The 19,327-nt window shown below is 37.7% G+C and overlaps 1 protein-coding gene across 5 annotated transcripts in view; it reads right to left on the reverse strand.

Annotated features, from left to right (window-relative positions):
- The window catches only part of IMMP2L (inner mitochondrial membrane peptidase subunit 2), a 916,360-nt gene that overhangs the window by 839,298 nt on the left and 57,735 nt on the right, over positions 1–19,327 (reverse strand). The gene's annotated exons all lie outside the window — the stretch shown is intronic.

Genomic DNA, 19,327 nt, shown 5'->3' on the forward strand with positions numbered 1-19,327 from the left:
CAACTCTTTACTAAACTCCCATAAAGAGGCATGGGAAATCATAAGAAGAAATAAAAGAAAAAAGTGAATCAAGCCTCCCATAGAATATTCCGATAGGACCTAATTCCATAGTAAGTACATGTGATTGCTCCATTTGGAGAGAAGAAACAACCTCAAATCAACCAGGAAAATACCACAGGAAGCAGTAAAGAGACCAGAAGTAGCAAGTGATGAAATAATCTTGGAAAATATGGGAATTTCCCACTCTGATCTCTCTTTTCTCCAGAGAGCTTGCAGGAAGGGTCCTGGCTTCAGTTTAAGCCTAGTAAGCAGCATTCACCCTAGGATTTAGACAAGTCTAGATATACCTAAGGACCTATGGGGCAGACACTGAGAAACATTTTCTGTAAGAGTTTATCTGATGGTCAGGAATCATCTAGGCATAAGAAACTGATTTAAGGAACCATAAAGCCAATACATCTGTCACCTGGACAGAACTGCTGAAAAAGTCAATGGATATGAAGTCTGAAACTTGATGGAAAAATAAGAAAAAGTAGAAGAGCTTTTTCACCACTGACTCTCCAGGGTCTCTGAGAATGTCATTGGTCTAAAAGAGCAATTGCTGTGGTGGCGGGGAAGGTGCTAAACCACAACGGAAGCTCCCCCCATTCACAGACGGTGGGGTGGCAGCAAGAGGAGACAGCCACAGAAAGCAGGGCAGCAGCGAGCAAAACAGTGCACGCCCAACAACAGGCTGTCCCTGGAGCAGTAGTGACGTGGTGATGCTTTAATCACTGTCGTGTCTCACTCTTGGGACCCATGGACTGTAACCTGCCAGTCTCTGTCTATGAGATTTCCCAGGCAAGAATATTGGAGTGGGTTGCCATTTCCTTCTCCAGGGGATCTTCTAGACACAAGCATCAAACTCCTGCATTGCAGGAGGCTTCTTTGCAGACTGAGCCACCGGGGAAGTCCCAGTAGTGACATACTCTCTTTTTAAAGATTCCTGGAATTGCTTGTAGATTTTCTAAAAAGTAGGTGTGGACAAAGGCATAGAAATGTTGTGTGGGGGCTATTATTACGGCTTTATTTTTGACTCCCCAGATTTTTTGCAACCAAAAACTTATTGGTTATCCTTGGGGATCTCAAACACTCTTAAAGCGTCTGCAACTCCTTTATGTGATAATGCCTAAACATCTCTAACTTTAGTTTTGAATTCCCTGTTAATCCTCACTTGACTATCTGACATAAAATTCAATACTATTAAATGGAATTTATCATCATTTCCTAGCATAAAAGTTTTCTCCCTTTTCTTACATCCTACTCACTATTTCCCCAGACAACCAACTTAAAATCTTACTTACCCTTTTACTTCATATCCAACCAGTCACCAAGCTAAAGGGATTTTTTTTTCATAATGTCTTTCACTTAAGACCTATTTTGTCTATTCTCTCTTCTATCGTCATATTTCAAGCACCAATCACTATATTACTCTTCACTGTAGTTTAGTTGCCAAGTCATGTCCAACTCTTCTGTAACCCCATAGACTATAGTCCACTAGACTCCTTTGTCCGTGGGATTTTCCAGGCAAGAACACTGGAGTGGGTAAATATGTACCTATGCTCATCAGTCTCTCACCTCCAACTCAAAAGTGAATGATTCTATTTCTTTCCAGCTGTAAGATTCTGAGAAAGTTACTTTGCTATCTTTGTTAAAGTATAACCTTGCTATACTTCAATTTCCTTACTAGTAAAATGGTGATATTTAGTAACTTTTCCCTAATCAGTAATTAAATAATAATATCCAATACTCACCAAGTGCTCACCATGTGCCAGACATTGTTCTAAGGGCTTAACAAATATTTACTTACTTGGTGAGATCATGCATTTAAAGTGCTTAGAATAGTTCTTGACGCCTAGTTAAGCTCTCAATAACTTTTATTAGTGATATAACTAAATCACAATTTTAATTAGAGGTAGTTTTGTACCCTTACCCCAGGTTCTTCATCCAGCTTTATCTCTAATAAGAAACAGAGCTGCCGTGGCAGGACAAATCCAAGGGGCATTGTTGGACCATGGCGCTAAGAAATGGAGCTTCGGGAGCCAGTCAGTCAGGTTAGGCCAAAAGCCAGGCTTCCATATGGGGTTTATTCTCTCTCATCCATATTTCTTATTCATACTTTCTCTTTCTTCCTCTCCTTCTCTACCCTTCAGTTCATTATCTTGCAAGCCCTTTCCCCTTATTTCTTTGTATTTTTCCTCCTTACATAACTGATGTGGTAAAGGTGGCCTGGGGGAAAGCAACTGTACAATGAAAAGAAAAATCTACTTCCTACTGCACTTTCACTGGGTCCATTTCTTTTCCTTGCCATCAGAGAAGTGAAGAACAAAAGTGATTTAATTATTTCCAACTGTTCTTCCTTAGTCTCTTCTGTTGTTTTTCAAAAGTTTGTGTTTACAATTCATAATAAAGACATTTTACACTGTACCCAAAGTACAAATGCACATATCTGAACAAAACATCACAAAACAATAATCACCTTTACCACACATACCCTGATATCATAATTTCTATTCTCTCCTAATCCATGTTTTTAAAATCCTGTCTATAATCAATCATATTAATTTCCCATTCACTATTATTGATTTTGGTAGTGGTGGTTTAGTACTAAGTCATTATTGATTTTGCAACCTAATAATCGAATATAACCCACAGTGCTAACATCATAGATTTAGACGATTCTTCTTTAACCATTATCCTGTGAAGGTTGCTTTTGTCTAGAAGTCTACCTTCAGGTCTTTCATCTCTGTTTTAAATTATTTTCTTAGAAAATCTCATGAATATTCTAGGTGTAAACACCACCCATAGACCTATGACTCTTAAATGTGCAGTCCCAAAAGACTTGCTCCTCTTCTATATGCAATGCATACCACTTCATACTGCAACACTCAGAATGCAATAATGTCATATTTATTTTCTTGCCTCACAACCAAGTAAGACGTACATTTTACCCATTATTATGTCCTTTAGTTAAATTTATACTCTACCCTCAACTGTATTTCTGAGATTCTAGAGCATGATTCCAACTGATTGTTCAGCATCAAATCTGATCAAGTCATTCTACTTAAAATCCTTTATAATAAGTTCCCCTGACTACCAACAAGACTGTCTTCAACATAGAAATCAACACACACATGACATGTAGGACCCTACCAATCCCTACTTATATTGTTCCTATAAGTGACACTCAATCACAAGCAGTACTCTATGCACAAGTTACTTCCTCACACTCCCAAGACATCATGTTGTTCTTGTTCAGTTGCTAAGTCACGTCCAACTCTTTGTGACCCCATGGACTGCAGCACACCAGGCTTCCCTGTCCTTCACTATCTCCCAGAGTTTGCTCAAACTCATGTCCATAGAGTCAGTGATGCCATCCAATCATCTTATCCTCTGTCACCACCTTCTCTTCCTGCCTTCAATCTTTCTCAGATCAAGGTCTTCTACAGTGAGTCAGCTCTTTGCATCAGGTGGCCAAAGTACTGGAGCTTCAGCTTCAGCATGAGTCCTTTCAATGAACATTCAGGATTGATTTTCCTTAGGATTGACTGGTTTGATCTCCTTGCTGCCCAAGGGACTCTCAAGAGTCTTCTCTAGCACAACACTTGGCAAGCATCAAATCTTCAATGCCCAGCCTTCTTTGTGGTCCAACTCTCACATCCATACTTGACTCACGGAAAAACCACAGCTTTGACTATATGGACCTTTGTCGGCAAAGTGACATCACTACTCTTTAATATGCTGTCTAGGTTTGTCTTAGTTTTCCTTTCAAGGAGCAAGTGTCTTAATCTCAAGGTTGCAGTCACCATCTGCAGTGATTTTGGAGCCCAAGAAAATAAAGTTCACCACTGTTTTTACTTTTCCCCATCTATTTGCCATGAAATGATGGGAGCAGATGCCATGATCTTAGTTTTTTTCTTTTTTTTTTTTTTTTTGATCTTAGTTTTTTGAATGTTGCATTGTAGGCCAGCTTTTTCACTCTCCTCTTTCACCTTCATCAAGAGCCTCTTTAGTTCCTCTTCACTTTCTACCATTAGAGTTGTATCATCTGCATATCTGAGGCTATTGATATTTCTCCTGACAATCATGATTCCAGTTTGTGATTCACCCAGCCTGGCATTTTGCATCATGTACTCTGAATATAGGTTAAATAAGCAGAGTGATAATATACGGCCCTGATATACTACTTCTTTCTCAATTTTGAACCAGTCCTCTGTTCCATGTAAGGTTCTAACTGTTGCCTCTTGACCTGCATACAGGTTTCTGAGAAGACAGGTAAGGTGGTCTGGTATTCCCATCTTTTTATGAATTTCCCAGTCTGTTGTGATCCACATAGTCAAAGACTTTCACGTAGTCAATGAAGCAGAAGTAGATTTTTTTTTAAATTCCTTTCTTTTTACCATGATCCAACAGATGTTGGCCATTTGGTCTCTGGTTTCTCTGCCATTTCTAAATCCAGTTTGTACATCTGGAAGTTCTTGGTTCACGTACTGTTGAAGCCTAGCTTGAAGGATTTTGAGCATTACCTTGCTAGCATGTAAATGAGTACAATTGTGTGGTAGTTTGAACATTCTTTGGCATTGTCTTTCTTTGGAATTGGAATGAAAACAGACTTTTTCCAGTCCTGTGGCCACTGCTGAGTTTTCCAAATTGCTGACATACTGAGTACAGTGCTTTAATAGTATCATCTTTTAGGATTTGAAATAATTCACTGGAATTCCATCACCTCCACTAGCTTTGTTCGTAGTAATGCTTCCTAAGGCCCACTTGACTGCATTCTGGCTCTAGATGAGTGTTACAGTGACTACACCATCATGGTTATCCAGGTCATTAAGACCATTTTCATATATTTCTTCTGTGTATTCTTGCTACCTCTTCTTAGTATCTTCTTCTTGTTAGATTTCTTAAGACTTCTGTCCTTTATTGTGCCCATCTCTATTCCCTTGGTATCTCCAATTTTCTTGAAGAGATCTCCAGTCTTTCTCATTCTATTGTTTTCCTTAATTTCTCTGCATTGTTCACTTAAGGTTTTCTTATATCTCCTTGCTATTCTCTGGAACTCTGCATTCAGCTGAGTGTATCTTTTCTTGTCTCCTTTGTCTTTGGCTTCTCTTCTTTTCTCAGCTATTTTTAAGGCCTCCTCAGACAACCACTTTGCCTTCTTGCATTTCTTTTTCTTTGGGGTGGTTTTGGTCACTGCCTCCTTTGCAGAGTTATGAACCTTCATCCAAAGTTCTTCGTCCACAGTTCCCAAGGCATTACATAAGCAAAATTTTTGACTGAAATGTTTCCCTCTTTCCTCTTCCCACCATTTAACTCATTCTTCAAAGAAACACTTGAATTCTGTAAGGCAATCTCCCAGGAATTCTTTCACATCACTCCTCACCTCTCCTCCTCATTCCCATCTTCAGTCTCCATTAGGTCACTCCTCACCTCTCCTCCTCATTCCCATCTTCAGTCTCCATTAGATAAACAAATGTCCCCAAGTTCCTCATCAAAACCTGTGACTCTTACTATCATAAAGGGTCTTTAATATTAATATTTATATTAATATTAATATTTATTAATATTAATATTTAGATGCATCAGGTCTTATTTATCGCATGTGGGATCCTTTTAGTTGAAGCATGCAAGATCCTTAGCTACGGCTTGGGAACTCTTGGTTTCCAAGAGTCATATGGATCTAGTTCCCCAGTAGATGGGATCTAGTTCCCCTACCAGGGATCAAACCTGAGACCCTACATTGGGAGCTCAGAGTCTTCACCACTGGACCACCAAGGATGCCCAATTAGAGTGATTTTAAGCATTTTTATAATTATCTGATTGTCTCTCTTTCCAGGAGTATAAAAGCATTTTAAGAAGAGATTAGTTCTAAGTCTGTGTTTTTGATACTTAGGCAAGTATGGATATTAATACATTTTAATAGAAAGAATTTTTTTAAAATAAACTAATGAAATTTCCAAAAACTTTACAAATTAATATACCTAATAGAGAGCCCTTTTTCCATCATAGACCCAAAGTCTACTTCTGTATTACCTTACTTAGTAAACAGTGTCACAATTCACCCAATCCCCTATTCCAGAAAATCTTGTCATTCTGAACTTCTAACTCTCTCTGAGTCAGCTATCCTCAGACTTTCCCTCTTCCCAGAATGCCTCTTCCCTACATGGAAAAGTTCTATTCATCTTCCCAAGCCCAGCTCAGTCGATGATGACTTCTCTGTGAAGCCTTAAAACAGAAGCTGAAGTTTCCTTGAGGAAATTAGCAAATTACATGCTGGTGCTCCACGGTTAGGGACAAAATAATCCCTAGAGACTCAAATCTTGACACCTGCATTCATCTTTCCCTTACAGAATCAATCATCCACCAACTTTTCTAATGTTAATTGTTAGAACCTAAAGGTAATGCCTTGTAAACTACAGATTCATGCAGGGGAAAGGAAAATCCCCAAAGCAAGCATGCCAAATTTCAAGCAGTAAAATATTAGAATCATCAGTCAACACCTGGAAGACCTTGTTTGATTTTATAAAAGAAACAATAGTTTCTTTTAACTTTCCTCCTCTGCACAAGACTAAATTAATCATCTCCCAATCTGTGCTCCTGTAGCAATTCAGGTAAACTTCAGGGATAGCCCTTAAAACCTGATTATAGGTATCCGCCTATACATATGACTCTTTCATTCACTTAACTGTAAGTTTCTCAGTTACAGGAACCATATTTCATGTTTGTATATAGCCAACCCCAGAACAGTGGCTGGAAAATAGTATGTCTGTACTTTTAAGTTGAAAGATTAAAAGTATTTGAAAACATATTTAACTAAGATATTTCCCACCGAATGTACATTATGTTAACAATGTATACATCTCTTTCAAAGAAAACACACTCTGGATAAGTAAGCTTAGTACGAAATTTTTTGCGTTGGGCCAACTAGGTAATTTAAGCCTTTAGAATAAAGTTGGACAGTATTTCACTAGTATCCATAATGAAATAATGCTAATCAGAACATGAATTTTTTTCTTTACAGTTTATTTATAATAAACAATACTTATTAATATGAATAACATTATTCACAAAGAAAAACTTTCTTTAATTGGGAAACTGTTTCTGCAACACTATAAAAACCCATAGTTGTTTATACTTCAATTAAATTTCTTTATAAAAAGAAAAAAATTTACTTCTTAAGTTTTCTAAAGCAACTTTTCAGAAGAAAAATAATGCTCTAACTTCAAAATGAAAATATTATATAAGAAATGAAAGAAACTTCATTTGGATGTTGCAATCTTAGAAAAATTAGTAAAACCATGTTATTTCTTAGAAATTTTACATCTTGTTCTTCCCCCCTGTGGGAATGGCAGTTTGCTTCAGACAGAACAAGCAGTCCTTTCAAACCAAAGAAGTTATATGTATGAAATCTAAATTAAAAGTCATAAACTTTGGGAACTTGATGTAACCAGAGAGTCTATATTTTCTTGTCATGTTTTTAATACTTTAAATCCTAGATTTCCAGAGACTACATCAAAATTACAGCCAACGGAAAATAACAGTTTTTTGAAGTAAGAAATAGCAGAGAATATTTAATTTAGGAGGTTTTTTTTTTTAATTATAGTTGATTTACAATGTTGTCTTAGTTTCTGGTATACAGCAAAATGATCCAGTTGTATATTTTTTAAATATTATTTTCCATATATATGTAACAGAATATATTCATTCTGGTTTTTTGTATTACTAGAACACTGTGCTATATAATAGGACCTTGTTATTTACCTATTTTATATACAGTAGTGTATATCTGCTATTTCCAAACTCCTAATTTACCCCTTCCCGCTCTCCCCTTTGGTAATCATAAGTTTGCTTTCTACATCTGTGGACCTCTTTCTGTTTTGTACATAAGCTCATTTGTGTCATATTTTAGAGTCCACATATAAGTGACATCATATTCTCCTTCTGACTTACTTCATTTAATATGATAACCTCTAGGTCCATCCATGTTGCTCCAAATGTTATTATGTCATTCTTTACCCATTCATCTTTTGATGGGCACTTAAGTTGCTTCCATGTCTTGGCTATCATAAATAGTGCACCTATAAACACTGGGGTGCATGTATCTTTTCAAATTAGAGTTTTCTCCAAATAGCTGCCCAGGAGTGGGGGTGCTAGATCATATAGTAACTGTATTTTTCATTTTTTAAGGAACCTCAAAAATGGTTTCCATAAGGCCAGCACCCATTTATATTCCTACCAACTATGTAGAACCATTACATTTCACCATGCCCTTTCCTATGTATAAGTTTCTACCTGTATCTCAAAATGTGTGATTGTATCAGATGTTCCTACCAGCAGTGGAGATTTCCAGTAGTAAGAGGGAAGACATCACTATTGGGATTCCTGACAAAACAAACCCAAAAGCAGTCCTGCCTTTCTTTTCTTAAATGAAGAAAAGAATTTTCTTTTCTTTCATCCTCACACAATCAATTCCTTAGCTTTTGCTGTGGAGCACTAGGATTAAAAAACAAACAACTTAGATAAGTCTTTTGGACACGTACACACTGCTAAATTTAAAACAGATAACCAACGAGGACCTACTATACAGCACAGGGAATGCTGCTCCATATTCTGTAATAACCTAAATGGGAAAAGAATTTGAAAGAGAATAGATACATGTATACCTATAACTGGAAAAAAAAGAAAAAATCAAACAACTTAGATAAATCTTTTGGATAGCCCTTACTCTAAAGAGAGAAAACTATGTTCAAATCTGGTCTCTACTTCCTTACTAGCCAGACTGTGTGTGTGTATGTGTGTGCGTGTGTGTGCTCACTCAGTCATGTTCAGTTCGTTGGACTGTAGCAAGCCAGGCTCCTTTGTCCATGGAATTTTCCAGGCTAGAATACTGGAGTGTGATGCCATTTCCTCCTCCAGGAGATCTTCCCAACCCAGGGATCAAACCCACATCTTCATCCCTTGCACTGGCAGGTGGATTCTTTACCCACCTGGGAAACCTACTAGCCAGATTATCTGACACAGATTACTTAACCTTTTTCAAACCTCATTTCCACATCTATAAAGTGGGGGTTGCAGTGCCACTTAGCTCACAGGGTTGTTATGAAAATTAAAAAAGAGGTATAGGAAATTTTTTAACAGTGCATGATACCAGTCAACAAATAACGATGATAATGATAACTATAGCAATTATAGGACAAAGGGAAACAAAATCAAGTACAATATCCTTTCCATAACATTTAAGACAAGATCAATCCTTTGCTTATTGCCTAGAATGTTTTTCCTTTTAAATATTGGCATATCTCTTCTTATTGCTCTTATTCACTTTATTATGCTTCACAGACAGATACTGTGTTTTCACAAATTGAAGGTTTGTGTCAGTCCTGGATCAAGTCTACCAGTGCTATTTTTCCAACAACATATGTTCACTTCGTGTCTCTGTGTCACATTTTGGTAATCCTGGCAACATTTTGAACTATCTCATTATTATGATACTTACTGTGGTGATCTGTGGTCAGTAATCTTTCATGTTATTATAGTTGTTTGGGGGCACCACAAACTGCATCCATGTAAGACAGCAAATTTAACTGATAAATGTCGTTTGTGGTTTGACTGCTCTACCAACTAGCCACTGCCCTGCTCTGGCCTCCCTATTCCCTGAGACACAACAATATTGAAATTAGGCCCATGAATAACCTTACAATCAACTCTGTGTTCAAGTGAAAGAAAGAGTTGCACACAAAAGCTAGAAATAATTGAGCTTCATGAGGAAAGCATGTGGAAAGCCAAGAAAAGCTGAAAGCTAGGCCTCTTAAGCCAGTTACCCTAAGTCAGCCAATTGTGAATGCAAAGGAAATGTTATCAGCAGAAATTAAATGTGCTACACTGGTAAATACCCTTATTGCTGATATCGAGAAAGTTTTAAGTCTAGAAGATCAAACTAGTCACAGCATTCCCTTTAGCCAAAGCCTAATCCACAGCAAAGGCCCTAAATTTCTTCAGTTTTATGAAGACTATGAGAGGTGAAGAAACTGCAGAAGGGAAGTTTGAAGCTGGCAGAGATGTTTCATGAGGTTAAAGGAAAGAAGCCATCTCCCTAATATCAGAGTACAAGGGGACATATCAAGTGTTGATGTAGAAGCTGTAGCAATTTATCTAGAAGATCTAGCTAAGATAATTCATGATGGTGGCTACACTAAACAACATATTTTTAATGTAGATGAAATACCCTTATACTAGAAGAAGATACCATCCAGAACTTTCATAGCTAGAGAGAAGTTAATGTCTGGTTTCAAAACCTCAAAGGACAGGCTGATGAGGGGCTAATGCAGCTGGAGACTAAGTTGAGGCAGTACTCACTTGCCATTCTGAAAATCACAGGGCCTTTAAGAATTATGCTAAACCTACTCTGCTTGTGCTCCGTAAATGGAACAAAGAGGTCTGAATTACAGCACATCTGTTTACAACATGGTTTCCTGAATAGTTTAAGGTCTGTGGAGACATAATGCTCAGGAAAAAAAAAAATTCCTTTCAAAACGGTACTGCTCATTGACAATGCACCTGGTCCTCAAAAAGCTCTGATGGCTATGCTGTTGTTTAGTCACTCAGTCATGTCTGACTCTTTTGCAACCCCATTGACTGTAGCCCACCAGGCTCCTCTGTCCATGGAATTTTCCAGGTAAGAATATTGGAGTGGGTTATCATATCCTTCTCAAAGGGATCTTCTGTAGCCCAGAGATCAAACCCAAGTCTCCTGCATTAGCATGCAGATTCTTTACTACTGAGCCACCAAGGAAGCCCTCTGATGGATATATTATACAATAAGACTAATGTTTTCATGCCTGTTAACCCAACATCCATTCTGCAGTCCATAGATCAGAGTAACTTCAACTTTCAAGTCTCATTAACTAAGAAGTACATTTTCAGACCTAATAATAAAGATCCTTGGTACTTTAAAAACACACACACACACAAACACACACACACATTTTTGTAACGCTATAGCCTTAGCTGTCAGCCTTAAGCCACCACAGTCAGTGATTTCTTGGATGGATCAGGGCAAAGTCAATTGAAAACCTACTTTATAGGGTGCACTATTCTAGATGCCATTAAAAAACCTTTGTAATTCATGGGAAGAGGTCAAAATACCAACATTAACAGAAGTTTGGGAGAAGGTGATTCCAGCCCTCATGGATGACTTTGAGGCGTTCAAGACTTCAGGGAAATAAGTCATTACAGATGTGGTAGAAAAAAAAAAGGAACTAGAATTAGAAGTAGAGCCTAAAAATGTGACTGAATTGCTACAATCTCATGAAACACTAAAGGATGAGGAGTTGCTCCTACTGAGCAAAGAAAGTGGTTTCTTGAGATGGAATCTACTTCTGGTGAGAAGATGATGAGAAGACTGCTGAAATGATAACAAGGACTCAGAATATTACACAACCTCTGTTAATAAAGCTTTGGCAGGTTTTGAGAGGACTGATTCCAATTCTGCAGAAGTTCTACTGCTATCTAATAACAGCACAAGCTATAGAGATACTCTTCATGAAAGGAAGAGTCAATCGATGCAGCAAACTCCATTTTTGTCTCATTTTGAGAAATTCCTACACCCATCCCAACTTACAGCAACCACCACCCCGATAAGTCAGCAGTCGGCAACAGTGAGACACAAACTGACACCAGCAGAAAGATTATGAAGAGCTAGTTACTTAGCTTAGAACTAAGTAATAAACTATTTTTTAATTAAGTACCGCTCAGTGATAAAGATAAAGGATCTGTTTGCCAATGAAAGAGACGTGGGTTTGATCCTTCAGTCGAGAAGATGCTCTAGAGAAGGAAATGGCAACCCACTCCAGTATTCCTCCCTGGGAAATCCCATGGACAGAGGAGCCTGGCAGGCTACAGTGCATGGTGTCGCAAAGAGTCAGACACTTAGCAACTGAACAACAACAACAACAAATACTTTATTTTTAGATATAATGCTCCTGCACTTAATAGACTACAATACAATGTAAACATAACTGTTATATGCAATGGGAAACAAACAAAAACATCATGTGAGTTGCTTTACACTATTCACTTTACTGAGGTGATCTGAAACCAAACTTTCAATATCTCTGAGGTATGCGTGAACTAATTTGGAACTCTTCAGGCTGAAATTTTTACTATCACCGCACACCTACCAGGCTTCCCTTGTGGCTCAGCTGGCAAAGAATCCGCCTGCAATGTGGGAGACCTGAGTTTGACCCCCGTGTCAGGAAGATTCCCTGGAGAAGGAAATGGCAACCCACTCCAGTACTCTTGCCTGGAGAATTCTATGGACAGAGGAGCGGGACAGGCTGCAGCCCAAGAATCACAGTTGGACATGACTGAGACTTTCTTCCACACACCCCCACTACTAAATTCTTTGTGCAGTGTTTCATTTCATTTAAGCAAATAAAGTAAGTCTACTTTTTAGATTTCAATTGTTCTGCCTCTAGGAATTAACCCAGAAAAGACTTCAGTGTGCATAACTACTGAAAAATAGCTTCTTCAGACACATTATGCTCATTATGTTTTCAAGTTTCATTTTTAAAACATACATACATATACAAATACAGGTACACATTAAAAAAAAATCTAAGTTTTTAGCTTTGGTTGACGAAATATAATTTTCTTTTCCTTTCTTTTTCTTTTGGAAAAATTTTAAGTTACATGAAAAAAGGGTTAAATGCTTTGCTCTGACCTAAGTACTATATCATTCACTCTAAGAAAGACCATATAAGTCAGCAGATTTCAACAGATGTTAGTAAATTATCCTAAAGCTTGAAACAGCAGGTATCAAACCTGCTTTAGAAACAAATATAACACAGAAGTTGAGCTTTAATGTTCTCTCTGATCAAAGATGATGTGGAAGAATTTTTATTCTTCCTACAAACAAATATTATTGTCATATTATTGTCAAGGTATCCTAAATTCTCAGCTTGTGCCTAAGTTCAAATCATATGCAGTTGGGGGAAAATTTATGTCTTGATTTAGGAAAATAAAACTCCCCTAGAGAATTAAACAGAGACATGATAGATATCTCACCTTGTAAGATTTAGCCACAGCCATCCATCAGTACATGATATTATTACAGTTTCAATTTTTTCTATAAATCTCTCATTCATTTATTTTCTCTTTCACTTTTTAATTAAAAAAAAAAAGTCCACAGCCACAATTCACTAACAATAATCTACCAACAAAGCCCAGTTTTAACCTCACTTCTTTGGGAGCTGTCCTGTCAACCTTTTCAGACCTCTATAAAGAGCACAACCCACCCTGCCTATATATACAATCTAAAATGTTTAAATAGAAGTTTATGCTTTTCTGGCTTCCCTGATAGTTCAGTTGATAAAAAAAATCTGCCTGCAATTCAGGAGATCCCAGTTCAGGGTTGGGAGGATTCCCTGGAGAAGGGAATGGCTACCCACTCCAGTATTCTGGCCTAGAGAATTCCATGGACTGTATAGTGATGGGGCTGCAAAGGGTCGGACATGACTGAGAGATTTTCACTTGTGCTTTTCAGCCATGAGGAACCAACAGTGGCCCACAGACTTCTTTTGAAGAACCATTATTTTAGGGAAATTATTGGGGTGGAGGGCAGGGGTGGAGGACTATTAAAGTAAGAGAAGAAACTGATATAGCACTCTGCTGTAAACGTTTAACATCGTAGCACTAGCCAGGAAGCAATGAAGTATAGTTATGATAAATGTATATTCTGATCATAGAATCATTATTATTATTATATGGCATACTTTTGAAAGAACATGTATAAGATGGTCCAAAATGCCAGCTTCCTTCTGTTACTATTCAGGTGTCTTACAGTTTGCATTATACAGTGGAAGTGAGAAATAGATTTAAGGGACTAGATCTGACAGACAGTGTCTGATGAACTATGGATGGAGGTTCGTGAAATTGTACAGGAAACAGGGATCAAAACAATCCCCAAGAAAAAGAAATGCAAAAAAGCAAAATGGCTGTCTTAGGAGGCCTTACAAATAGCTGTGAAAAGAAGAGAAGCAAAAAGCAAAGGAGAAAAGGAAAGATATACCCATTTGAATGCACAGTTCCAAAGAATAGCAAGGAGAGATAAGAAAGCCTTCCTCAGTGATCAGTGCAAAGACACAGAGGAAAGCAATAGAATGGGAAACACTAGAGATCTCTTCAAGATAATTAGAGATACCAAGGGAACATTTCATCCAAAGATGGGCTCAATAAAGGACAGAAATGGCAGGGACCTAACAGAAGCAGAAGATATTAAGAAGAGGTGGCAAGAATACACAGAACTGTACAAAAAGGATCTTCACGACCCAGATAATCATGATGGTGTGATCACTCACATAGAGCCAGACATCCTGGAGTGTGAAGTCAAGTGGGCCTTAGAAAGCATCACTATGAACAAAGCTAGTGGAGGTAATGGAATTCCAGTTGAGCTATTTCAAATCCTAAAAGATGATCCTGTGAAACTGCTGCACTCAATACACCATCAAACTTGGAAAACTCAGCAGTGGTCACATGACTGGGAAAGGTCAGTTTTCATTCCAATCCCTAAGAAAGGCAACGCCAAAGAATGCTCAAACTACCACACAATTACACTCATCTCACACACTAGTAGAGTAATACTCAAAATTCTCCAAGCCAGGCTTCAACAATACATGAACCGTGAACTTCTGGATGTTCCAGCTGGTTTTAGAAAAGGCAGAGGAACAAAAAATCAAATTGCAACATCCGCTGGATCATTGAAAAAGCAAGAGAGTTCCAGAAAAACATCTATTTCTGCTTTATTGGCTATGTCAAAGCCTTTGACTGTGTGGATCACAATGAACTGTGGAAAAGTCTGAAAGAGATGGGAATACCAGACCACCTGACCTGCCTCTTGAGAAATCTGTATGCAGGTCAGGAAGCAATAGTTAGAACTGGACATGGAACAATAGACTGGTTCCAAATAAGAAAAGGAGTATGGCAAGGCTGTATATTGTCACCCTGCTTATTTAACTTATATGCAGAGTACATTATGAGAAATGCTGGGCTGGATGAAGCACAAGCTAGAGGCAAGATTGCCGAGAGAAATATCAATAACCTCAGATATGCAGATGACACCACCCTTATGGAAGAAAGTGAAGAAGAACTAAAGAGCCTCTTGATGAAAGTGAAAGAGGAGAGTGAAAAAGTTAGCTTAAAGCTCAACATTCAGAAAACTAAGATCATGGCATCTGGTCCCATCACTTCATGGGAAATAGGTGGGGAAACTGGAAACGGTGGCTGACTTTATTTTGGGGGGCTCCAAAATCACTGCAGATGGTGACTGCAACCATGAAATTAAAAGAAGCTTACTCCTTTGACCAACCTAGACAGCATATTAAAAAGCAGAGACATTACTTTGCCAACAAAGGTCCGTCTAGTCAAGGCTATGGGTTTTCCTGTAATCATGTATGGATGTGAGAGTGGGACTATAAAGACAGCTGAGCACCAAAGAATTGATGCTTTTGAACTGTGGTGTTGGAGAAGACTCTTGAGAGTCCCTTGGACTGCAGGGAGATGTCCATCCTAAAGGAAATCAGTCCTGAATATTCACTGGAAGGACTGATGCTGAAGCTGAAACTCCAATACTTTTGCCACCTGATGCAAAGAGCTGAATCATTTGAAAAGATCCTGATGCTGGGTAAGACTGAAGGCAGGAGGAGAAGGGGACAACACAGGATGAGAGGGTTGGATGGGATCACTGACTCAATGGACATGAGTTTGGGTAAACTCCGGGAGTTGGTGATGGACAGGGAGGCCTAACGTGCTGTGGTCCATGGGGTGACAAATAGTCGGACAAAACTGAGCAACTGAACTGAACTGAACTGAACTGAACTGTTTGCATGGCTTCTAGAGTTACCAGATTTGTCTTACTCGGTGTGCATAATAAAATGGACTATGCTGTACCCAAGTCCGCATGAAGCTTTAAGTTAGAAGAGGAGCACTTTTTCCAGGTAAAAGGTACTTATTACCCATAGCCTTTAATACTTGACCCCCTACAGTGACCATCCATCTAATTTAAAAATTAATCAAACTTTTGACCTCAGAGCCCTTAACCTGGCAAGGTGATTAAAACCTAGAGTCACATATACATACTCAGTTACACTTGAGTGCTACAAGGAAGAAATTCAAATCATAAAGCATCTCAGGAAATTTATACTTAAGTCCTAGTTATATCTGACACTTTATTAGTAAGTATAGAATAATGGGCTCCTCACACCTGCTCCAATGTCCAGAGGCTGCCCTCAGGTGCATTTGGCGATAATCAGTAAGTCCCAGAGAGAAAGCGCCTTTCATAGAGTTATTTCAGAGCTCTGGCTTAGACCAGTTACCACACCTTGGCCAGACAATCCTGGCAGCCTCTCTCTGCTCACATGTGTAGACTTCATACAGGTTTCACATGAGCTGGAAAAGAGATATATTTTTATATGTCCAAATTAAAAGACAACAAAGGATGCCTTCATTAAGGAAATGAAGCTATAAAAATTCTTTGTGCTTTCTTTCACTCTTTCATTCCTTCATCACTGAAAAACTCCTGAATTCCAATTCTGCCAAGCATTGTGTTAGACAATGGGATTCCATACCCTTGAAAGCCCAGATATGAATCTAATCACATTTTATTCAGAGATTTAAGAGCTTTTAAAAAAATATTTACTTTAAATTGAGGTGACTATTTTCCTCACCCTTTTGATATTTCTGCATGAAATTTTACTCACATAAAAATAACTTGTATTTCTGTAGATAACTAAATTTCTCAACTTTTCTTCAAAAAGCAAGCCTTTAAAGCTATATTACTTCACTCTGTATAATGGGCTCCAGTTTCATCCATCTCATTAGAACTGATTCAAATGAATTCTTTTTAATGGCTGAGTAATATTCCATGGTGTATATGTACCACAGCTTCCTCATCCATTCGTCTGCTGATGGGCATCTGGGTTGCTTCCATGTCCTGGCTATTATAAACAGTGCTGCGATGAACATTGGGGTGCATGTGTCTCTTTCAGATCTGGTTTCCTTGGTGTGTATGCCCAGAAGTGGGATTGCTGGGTCATACGGCAGTTCTATTTCCAGCTTTTTAAGAAATCTCCACACTGTTTTCCATAGTGGCTGTACTAATTTGCATTCCCACCAACAGTGTAAGAGGGTTCCCTTTTCTCCACACCCTCTCCAGCATTTATTGCTTGTAGACTTTTGGATAGCAGCCATCCTGACTGGCGTATAATGGTACCTCATTGTGGTTTTGATTTGCATTTCTCTGATAATGAGTGATGTTGAGCATCTTTTCATGTGTTTGTTAGCCATCTGTATGTCTTCCTTGGAGAAATGTCTGTTGAGTTCTTTGGCCCATTTTTGGATTAGGTCATTTATTTTTCTGGAGTTGAGCTGGAGGAGTTGCTTGTATATTTTTGAGATTAATCCTTTGTCTGTTGCTTCGTTTGCTATTATTTTCTCCCAATCTGAGGGCTGTCTTTTCACCTTGCTTATAGTTTCCTTTGTTGTGCAAAAGCTTTTAAGTTTCATTAGGTCCCATTTGTTTATTTTTGCTTTTATTTCTGAAATTCTGGGATGTGGGTCATAGAGGATCCTGCTGTGAAACTGGAGCCCATTATACAGAGTGAAGTAAGCCAGAAAGATAAAGACCATTACAGTATACTAACACATATATATGGAATTTAGAAAGATGGTAACGATAACCCTATATGCAAAACAGAAAAAGAGACTCAGATGTATGGAACAGACTTGTGGACTCTGGGAGAAGGCGAGGGTGGGATGTTTCAGGAGAACAGCATTGAAACATGTATATTATCTAGGGTGAAACGGATAACCAGCTCAGGTTGGGTACATGAGACAAGTGCTCGGGCCTGGTGCACTGGGAAGACCCAGAGGGATCGGGTGGAGAGGGAGGTGGGAGGGGGGACTGGGATGGGGAGTACATGTAAATCCATGGCTAATTCATATCAATGTATAACAAAAACTACTCTAATGATGTAAAGTAATTAGCCTCAAAAAAAAAAAAATAAAATAAAACCAAGGCATGTGGCAAAAAAAAAGAATTTTCACACAGCAAGAATTACCACTCTTTTCTCTGAAGGAATCTATGCTTAATTACAGATAATTTGGAAAGAAGATGTAGGAGACAGATTTAAAAAAAAAAAAAAAAAAGCTATATTAATAAATTTTTTAATGGATACATACTATTTTAACTTAGAAGTAGAGTGAGTTGCTAATTTTTCATTCTCCTAAACTTAACTTATATTCTTTATATACAGAGAGTGATACATCAAAGTTTTACAGACACTCCAAACACTCCCATATATTGCTTGCACAAATAAAAATCTTTACTAACTATTCAAAAGGTGATTTGTCAAAATATATCTAAAGTCTTTAAAGTGGTCTTATCCTTAGGCCTAAAAATGTCATAGTTAGAAAGTTATCCTCAGGAAATAATCAAAAACATGTATAAGGATGCTCATCTTGCATTATTTATATAGCTTAATACTTAAGCCATTAAATACAAATAACGGAAAATTGATTAAAATAGTAATGGTTAAACCATGTGGCATATGGATACCAAAAGTAAAAGTGAAGTCGCTCAGTCATGTCCAATGCTTTGCGACCTCATGGACTGTAGACTACCAGTCTACACTAGATACTAGAAGTTATTAAAAATCACATTGCAGAGAAATATTTAAGGATATTTGGATATGTTTGGTAAAGTAAATTAGGTGAAAATGTGATAAATGGAAAAAAAATAAATTGGTGGGATCAAGTTTAGAAAGGGAAGGGAGAAAAGAAAAGGAGGGAGGCAAAGAGGGAGGGAGGAAAATTGCAGAAAGGGTAGGAGAAATTTATAATGGTTTAGAAATGCAAACTTTTAAGTCAAAAGTCTGGGTTTAAATCTTTGTAATCTTCAACAGATAAATCTCTCTACTCCTCTTTCTTCATCTGTAAAATGGATTAGTAATAGTTCCTTCATCATAGGATTTGCAGGCATTTAAACTACTTTATTTAAATTGAATACAATACTATAATGCCTGTAACACATAGATCATTCAGTATTTTTTAACTGTGAGTTTCGTACAATAACATCTTAGAGTAACTAATTTTGGAATGTGGTATAGATTATTTTTATTTTGTGTATTTTTTTATATTTTCCAAGTTTTCTTCAATCAAAATGTAATGCTTTTAAAGGAAAAATGAAGCAATTAACTTTTTAAAATGAAAAAAGAGCATTTTATTCTTATAC

This window comes from Odocoileus virginianus, chromosome 1 (assembly GCF_023699985.2).
Source record: "Odocoileus virginianus isolate 20LAN1187 ecotype Illinois chromosome 1, Ovbor_1.2, whole genome shotgun sequence".
Lineage (NCBI taxonomy): Eukaryota > Metazoa > Chordata > Mammalia > Artiodactyla > Cervidae > Odocoileus > Odocoileus virginianus.